This window comes from Pantherophis guttatus, chromosome 4 (genome assembly GCF_059756535.1).
Source record: "Pantherophis guttatus breed Tessera chromosome 4, ASM5975653v1, whole genome shotgun sequence".
Taxonomy (NCBI): domain Eukaryota; kingdom Metazoa; phylum Chordata; class Lepidosauria; order Squamata; family Colubridae; genus Pantherophis; species Pantherophis guttatus.
Window position 1 is genome coordinate 53828961 of NC_142066.1, and position 17549 is coordinate 53846509.

Sequence of the window (17549 nt, forward strand, 5' to 3'; positions counted from 1 at the left end):
GATTGATTGGAGGGATTGCATCTTGAATCTGCGGTAAATTAGATGTCTGTTCAATCTTTTCAGTCCAGAATCGCTCTCTGCCCCCCCCCCAAGGTCTTTGAAACTACAAACAGGATGGAGTAGAACCCCTGTCCCTGTTGGTCCTTTGGAACCAGTTGTATGGCTTGGATGTCCAGCAAGTGTTGGACTGCTGCCAACTTCTTTTTGTCTTGTCCCTTGATATAGGGCAATGTATGAAAAAACTTGGGAGTGTGGAGAGAAATTCGAGGGTGAGACCTAGTCTCACCGTATTCAGGACCCAGGTATCCATCGTGGTTGCTTCCCATTGATTGGCGAATAGGTTTAAACGCCCGCCAATGGGAGGTTGGATCTGCCGTCACTTGGTGCGGCAGAAGAGGCAACAGCCTGTGCCACGAAATGGTCGCTTGCCTTGGAAGTGTTGTCTATTTCTGTCTCTGAACCCGGATATATCCGGTTGTCGGTCTTGTCTGTGGGCGTATACCCTCTGGGGTTGAAAAATGTCAAACCCCATGTCTGTGGACTGGAAATAAGGTAAGGTGCGGCAGTCAGCTCATCTGTATAGAGAAGGCAGGACTTTTCTTCTGTCCTTAGTCTCCACTAGAATGGGCTTTAGGGACGCTCCAAACAGCTTGCTACCCTTAAAGGGAGCAGAGGCTAGCTTCCTTTTATACTTCACGTCCGCCTGCCAATGGCGGAGCCATAGGAAGCAATGGCCCGCCACCGAAGAAGCAATGGCCCTGGAAGCAAATTTGGTGGCATTCAAGGTGGCATCCGCCAAGAATTCCATAGCCGCTACCAGTTTCTTAATGTCCTGGTGGAAACGGAGGTCACCAGCCTTTGCTTGTATCTGGTGGAGCCAGAGCAACGAAGCCCTGTTGAAGAATGAGGCAGCTGTAGCTGCTTTGACCACCAAGGCAGCTGCCTTATGTACCTTGCGGAAGGTCAGATCCGCCTTCTTATCATCTGTCTTCAGAACATCCTCGGTGTTGTTAGACAGGATGGTGGAGGATGTTAAGGCCACCACAGGGCCATATATAGCTGGCGGCTGCAGTGTCTTGGAGAAGTCTGGAGTCACATTATAAAATCTCTTTGTCATTTCCGCTTGTGGGGGGATATACCACTGATTGGGCCCATTGTCTTAGGATGATGTCCCAGAGTAGTTTAGATGATGGGATTTCGTTGCTCTCTGCGGTTGGATCTGAAAAGAGCAACTCACTCAGGTCCTCTAGGTCTAATGTTGACTCAGTTGTAGCTGGGTCAGCTCCCAGGTGTGCTGTGGCTTTGGCCTTAAATAATAAGGGTTTAAAGAGTGTTGGATGAAAGAGCCCTATGAAGGCCGGGGAGTCTTGAGCCATCCTCTCATTGTCAGAGAGTTCCATCTCTTTTTGGTCCTCATCTCCTGAGAGCGATACCCCGCTCTGCATGAAAAAAGGGGGTGAATGAGACCTTTGGAAAGTTGCTAAATTTCTTCGATGCTGAAAAGCGATATATTGGTCTTGATGTAGGGGAGATTCAGGTGCAACAGGAGCAGCCTGCTGTCCCTGCTGTAGGCCTGCAGCGATGCCCTGTGCTATGGCCTCTGAAATCATAATTTTCATTTGGTCAACAATTTCAGGCCCTTCACTCTCCTGTGGGTGAAGTCCCTCCGCTGTGGGTTTAAAGAAGCTTTCATCTTCTTTAGATGAAATCAGCAAAATGGATGGATCAGCAAAAATCTCATTGCACACTGCACATGCGCAGGCAGCGAACTGGTGGCAATCCACGGAGGATTTCACCACTGTACTTTCCCCCCCTCCTTTGCTCTGTTCCCTCTCAGCCATGACAATTCTTTTGTCAATGGCCTTCTGGAGAATTCTATATATGCGGAGCCGGGACCTTATTGTAAGTTTCCAGAATCCAAGAAATAATTCTGTTCTTTGTTCTAAGAGCACTCTTCTGCATGTCTCCTCTGAGCAAAGACTGAGTCAAAACTGGGCATGCGCAGGCAAAGGAGGAGTGACCAAAAGATTGATTGACTCAGTCTCCGAGGAAGCAGAAGAGCAGAGTTAACCCATTCCTTGGATTCTCTGCTCAGCACACTGGAGAATGTGCAGTCATATGACCTTGGCATGACTTATAGAATTGGGTTATTGGAAATTGGAAAAAGCCAATTATTGCCCTTTCCCTCTGCATAACGCTGACTCAGCTATACATTAAAACAAATATTACTGGCATTTCTTGGAAATCATAGTCTGATCATTTCAAGTGTTGATAAACTATAGTTGGTAAGATATATTTTTCCTAATTTATTTTTGTAGCATAATGCTGTAAGGGATCCTACAGCATTATGTTACAAAAATAAATTAGGAAATATATACCTTACCTTGTGTTAGTAAAAGTTCTAAAGGATTTTATTTTGTTTTGTTTTGTTTTTTTGTTTTAAAAACACAGATTGAAAATTGTTTGCTGTTGAAAACCTTGTTTTTAGCTTGGCTCTTTTGTCTTACCTGCTCTTGGGCTTATATATTTCATTATTAGATGTACATTTCATCAGCTTCAAGCAAAACAAAAGAAACTGAATCACTGTTCAATCACTATTCTGTCAAGAATTAATACATAAGAACAGAAAGAACGTCTGTTTTTTCCTTGTAGAATTGCAGATGCAGGCAGAAATATGCTATTTTGAGATGGCTGGTCTAGTTATAGAATAATTGTATCCTGATTATTAGGAAGTAACTTTACAGAAAAGCTTCTTTACACAAACCCATTTCCTCTATTCATGCTGGATGGTCATTTTTGTAATTTATTTTCTAATTTTGAGGTGACAATAAAAGCATATTGTCTTCTAATAAATCAAGCTAGAAATTGCTGGTTGACTTCCTGAACATTAAGGTGGAAAGCTATTTTTCGAGTTGTCTAAAGCACTACTTTTTGCTGCTAACTAGAAGGAAGTATGAAAAATGTTTCGATTTACATTACTGGTTCTTAAATCTTTTGTGCTAAAAATAGTAGCTGTTAAACCTATTTGTTTACTTTACTTCTTCATCAATCCTAATTTAAAGCTACAAAAGTTGCATGTAATTGTTTTCACTAATAAACTCTCTTTTCTATTGGGGGGATATGCTTATGCATCAATGTTAAAGCGTCTTGTTTCTGAAATAGTGTGTTGTGCAATTCAATAAGTGTGGTTATTATACTGGTAGTCCTCATTTTGCAACCACAATTGGGGTTGGCAACTTGGTTGTTAAGCAAAAGGGTTGTTAAGTGAAAGTGATTATGCTTATGATCTAGTTTTCTTTGCTTTACAGACCTGACAACATTGTTCATAAATGCAAGGATTGGTTGCAAAGTTACTTTTTCATCACCATTGTAACTGAATGGTTGCTGTATGAGGCACTTGCTAAGTGGTGACTAGCTGTAGTGGTTTAACATAATGCAGCCATTGTAGTGTTTCAGATTATAATTAAAATAAACAATGGCTTAATGGGAGGAATGATTCAGTGTGATTTTGTTTGAATAGTGAGATACAGCTAATATTCCTTTAAGATCTAGAAGGTTAGGATTTATTTTGTATTTTTAGCATCAGCTATACAATAAATAATTTCATGGATAAGATCTCTATCCTTACTGTCCAGTTGAACATGTTTAAGATAAGAATATAAACAATTTAAATAAGAGTGAAAATGTATTCACAATTATCGGGCAACTATTATTGTGCAGAATTATTATTTGCCCACCGCACTCATTTATTTGCATCTGTTAAAGTGAGAATAATAAACAACTCAAAATGTACAAATAATGTAGAAATCAACATTTCTGACATTTCAAAAAAATAAATAAATAAAATCAGCGACCAATATAGCTTCCCTTCTTTTCAATAACAGTCATAATAAGCCTCCATTCATGAAATCTGTCAGTTTCTTGATCTGTTGACAAGCAAATTTTTGTGTAGCAGCAACCACACTGTTCAGAGAGGTGTACTGTTTTGCTTCACTGTAAATCTGTTTAAGAAGATTTATTTATTTATTTATTTGTTCATCTTGTATGTCGCCTTTCTCCGAAGACTCAAGGCGGCTTACAATGCATTTAAAAACCATATATAAAAATATTAAAAATTAAAACATTAAAAACAAAACCCATTCACACCATTCATGGCCGGATCTCGCTAGATCGCAACAGTGAGATCAACGGCCCCAGGCCTGCCGGAAAAGCCAGGTCTTCACCGCTTTTTGGAAGGCCAATAGGGTGGGGATGGTCCGGATCTCAGGAGGTAACTGGTTCCAGAGAGCTTGGGCAGCCACAGAGAAGGCCCTGCCCCGTGGGCCCGCCAGTTGGCACTGTTTAGCTGACGGGACCCGGAGGAGACCAACTCTCTGGGATTTTACCGGTCGCTGGGAGCTATGCGGTAGAAGGCGGTCTCGAAGATAACCTGGCCCTGAGCCATGTAGGGCTTTAAGAAGAACCCACATGAAGGGCCATGTAATTATTCTTCATCTTTAAGGGCTTTACTGGCTAGTCGTGGAGTGGAATATTTCGATGCATGCGATGGAACATTGTCCTTCATACAAATCATGGTCTTCTTGAAAGATGCAGACTTTTTCTTGTACCACTGCTTGAAGAAAGTGCCTTCTAAAAACTGGCAGTAGGTTTGGGAGTTGATTTTGAGCCAATCTTCAACCCGAAAAGATCCAACTAGCTCATCTTTAATAATACTAGCCCATACCAGTACCCCAACTCCACCTTGCTGGCATCTGAGTGAAAGTGGAACTCTATGCCTGTTACTGATCCAGCCACAAGCCCATCCATCTGGTCTATTATGAATTCTCATCTCATCAGTCCATAAAACTTTTGCAGAATTTGTCTTCATATCTTCCTGGCCCAGACTCCCATTTCAACGTATGTGTCTTGTTCAGTGATAGTTGGGTTTCAACCTTCCTCACCTTGGCCATGTCTCTAAGTACTGAACACCTTATACTTCTGGGCACTCCAGGTAGGTTGTAGTTCTGGAATATGACAGCATTGGGGGATAATGAGTTTCTGTTAATTTCACATTTGATTCTTCTGCATCTTTTTTTCTCAACACGGTTCTTGCGACCCTATTGACTATTTGCAATAAAACATTCGGTTCTGTAATCACGCTGCAATATCTTAGAAATTTCAAGAGTTCTGCATCCCTCTGAAAGACTTTCTTACAATTTTTGACTTTTCATAGTCAGATAAATCTTTTTGGCCCATTTTGCTTGAGGAAAAGAAGCTGCCTGATAATTATGTACATCTTGATATAGGGCATTGATGGCAAAACTTTTAGACACTGAGTGCCCAAAGTGCATCTGCGTGCCCAAACTGCAAGGTGCGGCGCATGCATGCGCCCCACACAAATTGCAAGATGTGGGCACATATGCGCATCCTACACTTGCGCAGCAGAGACCCAAAGACCAGCTGGCTGGTGGGAGACGTGTGCGCATGCATGGCAGAGACCCGAAACAGCTGGGGCCACCATAGGCTCACCACCATAGGTTGGTGTGCCATAGGTTGGCCACCACTGATACAAGGTATTGATCTCCCTCATTACACAAATATACATCATCTGATATATTTAAATCCATTAAGCATTCAAATTTATAGAGCTTGGAGGTAGAAAATATGCATAAAAGTAATGATATGGTCAAAATACTCATTGCCTAATAATTGTGCACATCATGTATATGTAGCATTTTGGTTGAGTTTTGTATATGTAGCATTTTGGTTTGAATTTTCACAACCTGTGTCTAGATCTGTCTAGAAACATACAGAGAGAAACTGGCAAAAATTGGCTTGTGCTTGTTTGATTTCCTACCAAAGAGTTCCAGTGAAAAGAATGTGGTCCCCTGCTCTGTATTTTGAAATGTAGAAAAAAAATAGTCCTTGACTTAGGACCATTTGTTTAATCACAGTTTAAGTTACAACAGCCTTGGAAAAAGTGATTTACATCTTGTTCTAAATGTCACACTATCCCTTGGCCTTTTGATTGCAATTCAGGCACTTGACGATCAGCTTGCATTTACAATAGTTGCAGCGTCTTGGGGGTCATACAGTTGCAGTTGTGATCTTGTCAGCCAGCTTCTAACATATAAATTCAATTGGGAAAGAAGGATTTATTTAATGACTAGGGCAAAAGTGATTATAAAATTAGATTCAGCTACGTGATGATTTTCTTTGTAACCTCACCAATTCTGGTCCCAATTGTGATGGTAAATTGACAACTATCTATAATACAGTGTTGTATTATTTCCAAACAAATTTGCACACTTCTTTTCCTTCAGATTATTATAACATGTGAAGCTTTGGGGTTTTAGCCTTTCCAACTCCACTCTTTCATAATACTACCTTATTCATGATACAAGATAAATTATATACCATATTTTTCAGAGTATAAGATATATAAGATGCACCTTAATTTTGGGGGAGGAAATAAGAAAACAAGAATTCTGCCTCTGACTACCAGCATCAGGATCAGCCACGTCCTTACTTCCGCTCAATTTTGATAAGGAGCAGCACAGATCTTTTTCTCTGTTTAAAACAAACCTTATCACTCTACGCGCATTTAACTGGAGTGAGTGGGCTGGGGGATAATTTTCATGGAGCAGAAGAGGGACTTGGTACCGAAGGCTCCGCTCCTGAGATGCCCCCGTCTATAGCCGTAGGTGTTGAAATCCTGGTTTTCTTCTTTGGCCTGGATTAAGGTATCTTTCTATTTTGTAGGAAGCACGGCTTTCTTTCCCAGTTACTCAGAGGCTTTGGTTTAAGGTCGTGCTGCTTTACGCCGCTCTCCTCCTCCTGCAAGCGAGAAGTGCCTCAGAGACTCGGCTGAGAAAGAGGGTGTGGAATTCTGAGAAGTTCTTTTCTGGAAAACTTATCGGGGTGCTCCTGCGATCCGCAGGGACTACTCACCCCAAAGAGAACCTTCGCATAATCTGGGGGGAGGATCGGGGCACAGCCTGAGGAACTGACCTCTTCAGGACAGTCGGGGGTTGGGGGAATCTGCCTGGCAGCTTCGGGGAACAAGGTGGGCCCCATGGTTTGCAGCTGGTCCCCCTCTGGCCACCTCTGACTTCACTCCCAAGCAATGTGAGGAGCTGCCGCCACCGCCTAAGCCCTCTCTGCTCCTGGGAGTCGAGCTGAGTGCGAGCCCCCAAAGCGAAACATCCCTCCTTTCCAGCCACTGCCGCCCATTGGCCCGATTTCCTGATGTAATTCACAGAGCTACGTTTCAGGTGGCGGCCGGTTCCCTTGCAATGTGCATCGGGGAACCGGGAACTGTTTTTGGATTCAGGAGGGGATTGCAGTGCTGCCACCTGAAAATGCTTTCCTCCCTGTTGCGCATTGCAGAGCCGCGTGCCCTCCTCCTCCTCCTCAGCAGAATCACCTTCTCTTTCCTCCTGGCCAGATCCACTGCCTGAAATATGATGCACTTTTCTTGCCTCCTCATGCCCCATTTTTGGAATTGGGAAGGAAAATGTTTTTTGGGGGTAGACCTGCAATTCCCTTCCTGATTCCAAAAATGGGGCATGTGGAGGCCAAAAAAGTGCATCATGTTTCAGGCGGCAGATCTGGCCAGGAGGAAAGAGGAGGTGAGTCTGCTGAGAACTTTAGGCTTGGGGACCTAGGATAAGCTGCCCAATTGGCAGCTTGGGAACCAGACAGATACCTGCACAAGGCTTTAGAACCTCAAGGAAGAAACTAAACTACAGGCTTGGGATCCTGAACCAAGAAACCCACTGTGGCTGGTATTGCATGGCTATCAGGTGTGACCCCTGTGGTGATGGGGTTGCTGGGTCAAGTTCCTGAACTGTTAGTGACAATGTCACCATGGACCAACGCAATATAATAGTAGTAATGATGTCTATATAAAACAAGACGAAACAATAATAGAATGGATGTGACGTTGCCATACAAAGTCCTCCTCTTTGTCCCTATTTTTAGGACTTTAGACATCAGCGATGAAACACCAACTCTACTTTTTTAGGGGGTTTGAAACATGCTCTTTCTAATGAGAATGATTTAACAGAGTTTCCAAAAGGTTTTTTTTTTTTGTAAAAGCGGGCTGAAAATATCCTATTTTTGGCATTTTTACAAAAACAGTCAACTTTACACTCAATTTGTGAACTATTGGAAAATAGTAGGAGAATGAAATTTTATATTCGACAACCTTGTGTTGCTAAGTTATTACGTACAAAGTTTCACGTTTCTCATACCTTTCCTTCCAGAGATCTAAGAAGCCAAACTACCCTTTTTTCGCGCTGCAGTCATTTTTGGCCAACTTTGCTCCCAATTATCTAGCTGGAGATCGCTCATGAGAATGTTTTTATTATTTTGTTTAATAGAGCACAAATTGTACAAGATGGCCAAGTTTTGTTTCTCTCAACAAAATACTGCCAGAGATATTATGTCTCAAGGTTGCTGAAATCTCAGAGTCATACTATCGAAGACTGCGGTAGGGGGTCATACAAATGACTATATCTCTGCAAGTATTGCATCGGCAAACATAACACTTTTACCAATGTTCATTTTCCTGAAATCAGACCACTTAACATGGAATGACCAGGTATATCTTGTTAAATGACCCTGTTCAGCGACAATTCAAATTTGAAATGTTTCTGAACAAGACTTATTATTTATGAGTTGAGGGCCCGTGGTCATTGCAATTTGCATCATTTTCTGCTGACTATCCATAAATAGTGTCAATGGGGAAGCCAGCAGGAAGTCACAAGTCATGACCATATGAGGTCCTTACTTTACCATCTCTTTGTCTCATTTAATGATATCACCTAGGACTGCCAGAACTTTTATTGCTAAGCAAGCACTATTAAGTGTTTTTTCGAGTTATGACCACATTGCTTAGCAAAAGGGTTTCCCATTCTAATTAATGTTGTTAAAGGAGTACTACCTACTTTTGTCTTTATCTTGCAATAATGTGTATATCCAGATACCTGTAAGCATGGTTAGATTCTGTCTTTTTAAAATAATCTCTGAGTGAACTGATTTTAATAATTGCCTTGGCCTAACATCAACACCAGACTCACATATTTTTGGTACTTTACTATGAAAATGCAAGTAGTTCTCATCTTAAGGCCACAATTGGGACCAGAATTTTTGTTGCTAAGAGTTGTTAAGTCTCTAATTTTACGACCTCTTTTGTTAAGTGAATTACTAAGTTAAGTGAATCAGACAGATTAAGTGAATCCGACTTTTCCCATTAGCTTTGCTTATTGGAAGCCATCTGGGAAAGTTGCAAATGGTGATCACATGACTATGGAATGTTGAAACATTATAAATACATGCGTGTTGCCAAGTGCTAGAATTTTGATCATGTGACCAGCATTAATTGTAGTAAACAATTACTTTTATGTGGCTAAAATTTGTAGAATTTTGAAACACAAAAATTGTGGTTTTACACTTCATTACAATATCCTGACTCCTGTTTTACAGTGTAGTTGGTATTAGGTAATTCCTCTACCTATCTGCAAATATGTCTGCAAATATATGAAATGCAAGAATTTTACCCTTAGATAGATTGATTGAGGGATGATGTGAATTATAGTTAAAAGATATCTTAGAGGACACAGATCCACTTAAAACATCTTAGAGCTTTTGTCTTTCTAATTGTCCTAACACATTTTCCTCAGTTCTTCTTCTGCCTTCCAGCATTTTGTAATAATTTTTGATAGCTGAGAATTAATTATTGCTGTTCACATTCTCACTATGTGAACATAATTTTGCATATATAAAAATTGTACTTCCTTTTTCATCAAAACATCATTAAATATAAATATTTCTCTCATGTAAAAGCTGAAGAGTATTGACCCTTGTACACGTGAGCCTTTTTTCTTATGTCCCAGAAGTTATAAGGTTTGTTAAAGAGCATAAGAATGCAATTTGTCATTGTAGTGATTTCATTCTTAATATCACATGTGGTACAGATAGTTATTGGGTTATCACCATTTGCTCAACAACTTTAAAATAATACTAGTGCTGAATAAATGGTTGTTAATATCAGTCATCAAAATTTTGGCTGTTGCAGTACCCCCATGGTCATGTGATCAATTTTGGGGAGCTTGGTGACCAGCCCACACTTAAGATTAGTCACAGCATCTCCCAGTCATGTTCCCCTATCCTGTACAAACTTCCTTTCTTCGTTTCTCTCCACTGTTTCCAACTATCTCATATCAATCTCTGCTCTTTTGGCCACCTACCCTTGCTGACTTCATGCCCTTCTTCTCCTTGGTGACTATCTTCTTTCTCTTGCTGCTGGTTAGGGATCCAGGTGTAGGACAAGGGCACAGCCCAAAGGCAAGTGCAACAGAGTGGCAGAGCCTTGTCTGCCAAAGGCCCAGCAACTTTTTTCTTACTCCCAACGTTTCTGTCCTTTTAACTGCCCTGACCTCTGTCCACCGTACCTAGGGAATAGGCCCTCAGGCTTCTGCAAAGAAATAGCAGATTCTAGTGTGCTGAAGTCCACAGACCGGTTTTCTAAGAGACTTTCAGGACATGTTCTGCAGTTCCTGCAGAAAGCTGGTGGTTCTTCAGGAAACTTTGCAGGAGCAACCCTAGGTCAAACAAGAGAAGGCTTGCAAGTAGGCTCGGTTGCTGCTGGTGTCGCCTCCACCCCTCACTGAAGTCTTGCTTTTTCCAGTTTTGCTGCCATTCCAAACAGTGCTTCCTTCACAGCTGCCTTCTTCACTAGGGAGTCATCGCTACCTCTGCAAGCTATCATTCCTCATGTTGGTGGCAGAAGACAGGGCTTCTCTACTGCCTGCATTCTGCATCCTCCTATCTGATTGGATTTGGCAAGCTCCCTTTGGCAGATTCCACAAGTAGCTGTGCATGTCCAGGGGCTGCATCATTGCTAGAAACCTGGATTTCTAGCCAAGCAGCAGAGGAAGAAGACAAAAACAGGCGGCCAAGTGCAGGGTGGCCAAAAGAACAGAAGTGGTGGGAGGGGAAGTTGAAGCAGAGGCAATTCTTTCAGAGTAGGAGAAAATACTAGTTTGATGTCAATGAAGAATGCTGATTAAGCATGTATCAGTCATAGGAAAAGTCTAGATGCCTTAGGAGTGTAATTATTTGGTGCTTGGATGTGCACATGTATCATACTTCTGCTCCTCAGAAACCAGTGCATGTGGGCAGTCTGATAATTAGCCTCCTAGTTGTATGCTGTTTAGTAGTGTAGCAGGAACAGATGGAAAATAAATGTCTCAAATATCAATCTGTTTGCTGTTTTTACTTCATAGATTGCTTTCATACACCTGTCTCTCCTTTTAGGGAAGCATAAGAATAAAATTTGTTAATGTGATATTCAGTGCCTGGAGCATTTAACTGGTGTATTATAAGCATGTAAAAGGAGGAAAACACCACAAGTAGGCGTGTCTGTGTGTAAGAGAGTGAAAGTGGAAAAAAACACCCCATAATGCTTCCCTTTAAGTTGCTACCAGAGAAAGGGTGATAAGTAATCTTTTTGAACTGATTAACTTGGAAAATTGTCTGTTTTTTAAAAAAGTGGAATATGTTGTAGATGAAAAAAGGAGATCCTTAATCCCACTACCCATGTTTTCTTGAAAATAAGACCCTGTCTTATATTTTTTTGAACCCTGAAATAAGCGCTCGGCCTACTTGCCATGTGCTCAAAAGCCCGGTTGGGCTTATTATCAGGGGATGTCTTATTTTGGGGGAAACGGTATACATGGCTTTACTCAGATCCCATTTGGAATACTGTATCCAGTTCTGAAGACCACACTTTAAAAAAAGATATTGATAAGTTTGAGTGAGTCCAGAGAGTGGCAACAAAATGGTGCAAGATCTGAGGAACAAAACAGTTTGGAAGAAATGAGTATGTACAGAACTGGAAAACAGAAAGTAAAGCTATGATATGATTGAATCCTTTAAATATATTAAATATATTAAGGATGCGAATACTGTCTAGAAAACAGTATTTTCAATATTAAGCAAAAATCAAGTACACTGGGACATAACCTTAGATTGACAGGAGGGAAGTTCAAAAATAATGTTAGAGTAGTGGAAGTTTGGAACCAATTTCAGCGGAGGTAGTGGGTCAATCATCAATAAGTGAGTTTAAACTGCTTGGGAAAAATATGTGTCATCCAACAAAAAGATAAAAAATAATAAAGTATTAAAAATAATTAAACATTAATAAATACATTAAAAAGAAGAACAAATAACAAATCAATCCAAAGGGCAGACTTTTGATGGAGTACTCGGTCTTTTTCTGTTATCAGTTTTCTATACCTCTATATTTCTGTGGGAAATTGTTTTATGTAAAGGTTGCTGGCTTCTAGGCATGTCAAAATCTAACTTTGCTTTGCAAGCACTTACCTCTTGAAACTTTGATAATATTTAGAAGCTCACATTGGTATGTTCTCTATTTTATGCAAATACTAAAAATGCAGAGAAATTATTTGTGACCAAATTATTTCTCCTTCCCCCCTTGCAAAAAACAAAACTAAAGTAAAAAAAAAAAGGGGGGGGGTGTTGGACTTTATTTGAAGAAACTGCAGTTTGGATCCGGGTATCTTCCTGCTCTTCTGGTTACACTTAATTTATGTTCAGAAAAAGATACATCTTAGAATATACCAAATAAAATAACAGGACCTGGCTCAGACAGCTGCAAGTGAGAATCCCGGCTGGTGACCTCCACACCCACCAGAACATAAACAAACTGGTAGTGGCAGCAGAATTTTCTGCTGATGCCACACTAAATGCTGCCAAATTCTCTACCAGGGCCATTGCCTTCTCGGTGACAGCCTGCTGCCTGCTGTGGCTTTGTCATTGGCAGGTGGACATGAATACAAATGGAAGCTTGCCCCCTTCAAGGGGGACAAGCTATTCAAGGAGGCCTTAGAGCCCATCCTTGTAGAGACAAAGGACAAGAAGAAGGTCCTACCCTCTCTATCCAGGTGAGCTGACCGCCGCCCCTCGTCTTATTTTTGTAGGCCCTCATTTAGACCAGCAGACACCGGATCTGAATTTTCGCTCCCACAGAGGGTATACTTCCAAAGGCAGGATCGCCAGCCTGACAGATCCGGTATAGAGATAGGAACAGACAGCAGTTCCAGGCCAAACAGCCATTTTGTGGCAACGGAAGTCACCCCTTTTGCCGGAAGTTGCCCCTTTCGCCGCTCCAGATGATTGCAAGTCCAACCCTCCCATTGGTGGCTGTCTAAGTCTCCTTGCCAATCAATGGGAGGAAACTACCATAGATGCATGGGTCCTGAACACGGTAAGACTACGTCTCACCCTCGAATTTTTTTCCACGCCCCCAAGGTTCTTCGTTGTCCCCATCTCAAACAACAACACAAAAAGAAGCCTCATGGAGGCCACAATCCAACAGCTGTTGTTACATTCGAGCCATCCAACCAGTCCCAGAGGACCAGCAGGGGCAGGGGTTTTACTCCATCCTATTCGTAGTCCCAAAGATCTTGGGGGTGGAGAGCAATTCTGGACCTAAAGAGATTACACAAGCATCTGGTTTACCGAAGGTTCAAAATACATTCCCTCCAGTCCATACTGGAAAGCATCCGAGAGAGTGACTTCTTGACATCGATAGACCTAATGGAGGCATACCTCTACGTATCTATCCTTCCAACTCACCGACGATTCCTACAGTTCTGCTATGCGGACCGACATCAATGCAAGGCTCTACCATTTGGCCTGTCTTCAGCGCCCAGGACATTCACCAAGATTCTGGTGACACCATCGGCTCAACTCAGGACTATTCCTATTCATGTCCAATGTTACCTTGACGACATATTGATCCAGTGCTTCTTGCCTTTGGGTGACAGAGGACCTGTGAGTCACAATCTGGGTCCTCCAGGATCATGGATTCTCAATCAATTACGAGAAGAGCCACCTCACTCCCACCAACCAACTACTATACCTGGGAGCACTTACAGATACTGCATTTTGTATGGTCTCCCTATCCCAGGAGCTCCAGGAAGCATCCGAGGCTTGGCGGCTCGGATCCAAGCAGATCGAACAGTGCCCCTGGCTCTCCTCTCGCAACTCCTGGGCAAGATGGTGTCCTGGATCTCCATCGTCTCCTAGGCACATCTGCATGCCAGAACCCTACAGTGGTTCCTCCTACCTTACCAAAGATCCGGGAGGAGCAACTCAATTACCAAGGTCCAGGTTCCACCAGTAGTACTCCAATCCCTCCAGTGGTGGATGTCTTGGGCCACAGCCAGGGGATGCTCTTTCAAGGAACCGAACCATCTGACCATCCCACGGACGCCAATCTCTTTGGCTGGGGTGCCCACTTACAGTCCCAGATGACACAGGGGGCAGTGGTCTCAGGAGGACTTGCGGAACAATATCAACTGGCTAGAGCTCAAGGCAGCCCACTTAGCCCTCAGGCGGTTTTAGGACATGATCTCTGGCCACCATGTACTCATATTGACAGACAATGTAGTCACCAAGGCCTATATCAACTGCCAAGGATATGGACATTCCAGGTCGCTCATGTGGGAAGCCGAGCACTTTGGACTCTCCTATTCCTGAGAGCAGAGCATATCTCGGGAACAGCAAATGTACAGGCGGACTGACCACTCAGAGTGGGACCTGCATCCTGATCTGTTCAAGATGCTGTCTGAATGGTTTGGTTCTCCAATCCTGGATCTGTTCGCCACCGCATCAAACAGCCAGGTTTTATACCAGGTTTGCAACACCTGGGGCGGAAGGGGTCAATGCACTCTGCACTTCGTGGCCCCGGGGGCTACTATATGCCTATTCTCCGCTTTCTCATCCCAGGGGTAATAAGGAAGGTACTGGCAGAGAGAGCAGAAATCCTGCTCCTGGCTCCCCGCTGGCCCAGAAGACCATGGTTTGTCAATCTGGTCAATCTGTCGGTGTCCTGGCCCTGGAGGATTCCTCCAGACAGAATCTCCCTCAGGGAGCTCTAATTCACCCGGAACAAGAATGGCTCCAACTGACTATATGGCATTTGAGCGGAGAACTCTTGAGTCTGGACAGCTTCTCCAACAAAGTAATACAGACCATCCAGGCCTCTAGGAGGCTATCTACTAACTGGATTTGTGACTCCACATGGAAAGCCTTCTGCGGCTGGTGCTCCAAAGGTGCTATTGACCCCCTCTTTGTATCGGGGGCCCAAATCCTGGAATTCCTGCAGGAAGGACTGGATAAGAGCCTGTCACTCAATACGACGTGCAGGCAAGTGGCAGCCCTGTCCTCTGTGTTATCATGCGGAGATCTTTAGTCTCTCGCTCAACACCCTATTGTCTGCAGCTTCATCAGAGGCACAGCTAATTTAAGGCCCCCAGTGGTACATAGGTATCCCACCTGGAACCTACCAAGGTCCTACAGGCACTATCCTCTGCGTCTTTCGATCTGTTGTGATTTGCCAACCTGCATTTCCTCACTTGTAAGGTGGCCTTTCTTGTGGCCATCACTTTGGCCAATGAATCTCTGAACTGGCGGCCCTCTCCATAAGGGAAGGATCCATGTGTATTTCATTCTTACAGAGTGATTCTGCAGTTGGACACTTCTTTTCTTCCCAAGGATAATTCCTTATTTCAGAGGGCACAGGAAATAATTCTGCTGGACTTCACGCCCTGGAGAAAAAATGGCACACCTTGGATGTCAGGAGGGCCCTCCACATCTATATTAAGAGAACACCCTCTGTTTGAATCCTTTCAACCCTCTACATTGGGTAGTAAGGTTACAGCATTGACTGTAGGCCGATGGATACGGGCATGCATCGCCAAAGCATATGAGCTTCATGCTCTTCTGTTACCTCAGCGAGTGACAGCTCATTTCACTAGAAGTGCGGCCACAACGGCAGCATGGGCCACACAGGCTTCGGTTGATGAAATATGGAGAGCAGCAACATGGTCCTCTCTATCCCCATTTATAAGACATTATAGCTGGACACATTCACTTCCACTGAAATGGCCTTCAGCAGATGAGTTCTCCAGAAGGTTTATGCAGCCTTGGGGACTCGGGACCAGACCGCTGCCCACCCTTAGGAGGAGCCAGCTTTGGTATGTTCCATTCCTTGGGTTCTCCTCAGCGCACTGTTGGTCTTACCTGACATGCTTCTTCTCAGTGTACTGAGAGAGAATCCAACTCCACCCTAGCGACCGTCTGTCCAGAGCCCAGGAGTGGCCAAATCAGAACAAAACACGTCAAGTCAATCATTACGCCGTCATCAAAACTGGGGACGCAGACAAGACAGGCGTGACCACAGAAGATTGACAGACTCAGTCTAATGATCAGCAAGGCAGAGTTAACCCATTCCTTGGATTCTCTCTCAACACACCGAGAAGGAGCGTGTCTGGTAAGACCAACACCCCTTCTACATGCTATTTTACAGTTTTGAAGCTTAGGAACTGATCGATTATGTTGCTCATTCCAACCCAGAATGGAATATCCACGCAATCGCAATAATATGAAGGATTTCTCAATAGTTTTTAATGAAATGATACATTTTGCTGTTAGGTATGTATATGCTAAGCAAGAATAGAAAATGTGTATCCCAGAGTGAAGCTAAGATGTCCAAATTGATTACTTGAAATTGGCAAAGATGATGGAGATTTAATCGGCCATGGAGATGTTTTTCACTGCTTCTCAGGGAGTTCTGTACAAGGCATATGGAGCATTCAGGCTTGTGTTGCTAATAAGATTAAAATTGAAAAGCTAATCAAAATATCTTATTCATCTAAATTGGGAACAGAAAACTAGGACTACAAGAAGAGTTGCTTTAAGCAGGCTAGTTTAAAATATGGGCTCTAGGAATAGGTCAAAAATATTTCTAAAAAACTTTTCATTCTGGGCTGTAGGTTCATTGCAGTGGCTGAGCTGTTACACTCTTTATGCAAAACATAATCACTGAGGGAAGAGCTAGAGCAGGGGTCTCCAACCTTGGCAACTTTAAGACTTGTGGACTTCAACTCCCAGATCTCCTCACCCAGTTCCTCTGGGAGTTGAAGTCCAATAGTCTTAAAGTTGCCAAGGTTGGGGACCCCTGAGCTAGAGTATTGGTGGAACTGTGGTTGCATAGGAAACAGGAAGTTTCAATTTGGCTGAGAAGAAAAAAAAACTTACCTTGAGTTTTTTAGGAAGATCATTTGGAAATATTGTAGACTTTTAGGCTGTGCCGAGGAGCATTTTGAAGAAGCACCAGCTTAAAGGTGTGATGCAAATTTTGCTACTTGCAGAAGCAAAATTTTGGGCGAGTCATATTTGGTACTGACTCCTGTCTTTCTGCCCCCCTCCCCAAAAGGGTGAAAAATAAGCTTGAAAAGTTCTGAAAGAGATGGAACATAAGTAAGGAAAAAATAACATAATTTAAAACGATATTAATATGCCTTGAAGTATAATAAAATATAGCAATAATATAGTAATATTAATAGTGATAAAATGTGCATTCTTGAAACTGACATCTTTAGGTTAGCTTTCTTGTTATCTGAGACTCCCCAGATTTTTGAATTTAAAATCTTGTAAATGTCTAGCTGGTATATACCTGGTAGTTACTATGGGAA

The 17549-nt window shown here is 42.7% G+C and overlaps 1 protein-coding gene and 1 pseudogene across 7 annotated transcripts in view; one reads left to right on the forward strand and one right to left on the reverse strand.

Annotated features, from left to right (window-relative positions):
* KANSL1 (KAT8 regulatory NSL complex subunit 1) overlaps window positions 1–17549 on the forward strand; it is a 191976-nt gene that overhangs the window by 51516 nt on the left and 122911 nt on the right. The gene's annotated exons all lie outside the window — the stretch shown is intronic.
* On the reverse strand, window positions 377–7056 carry LOC148114100 (uncharacterized; annotated as a pseudogene).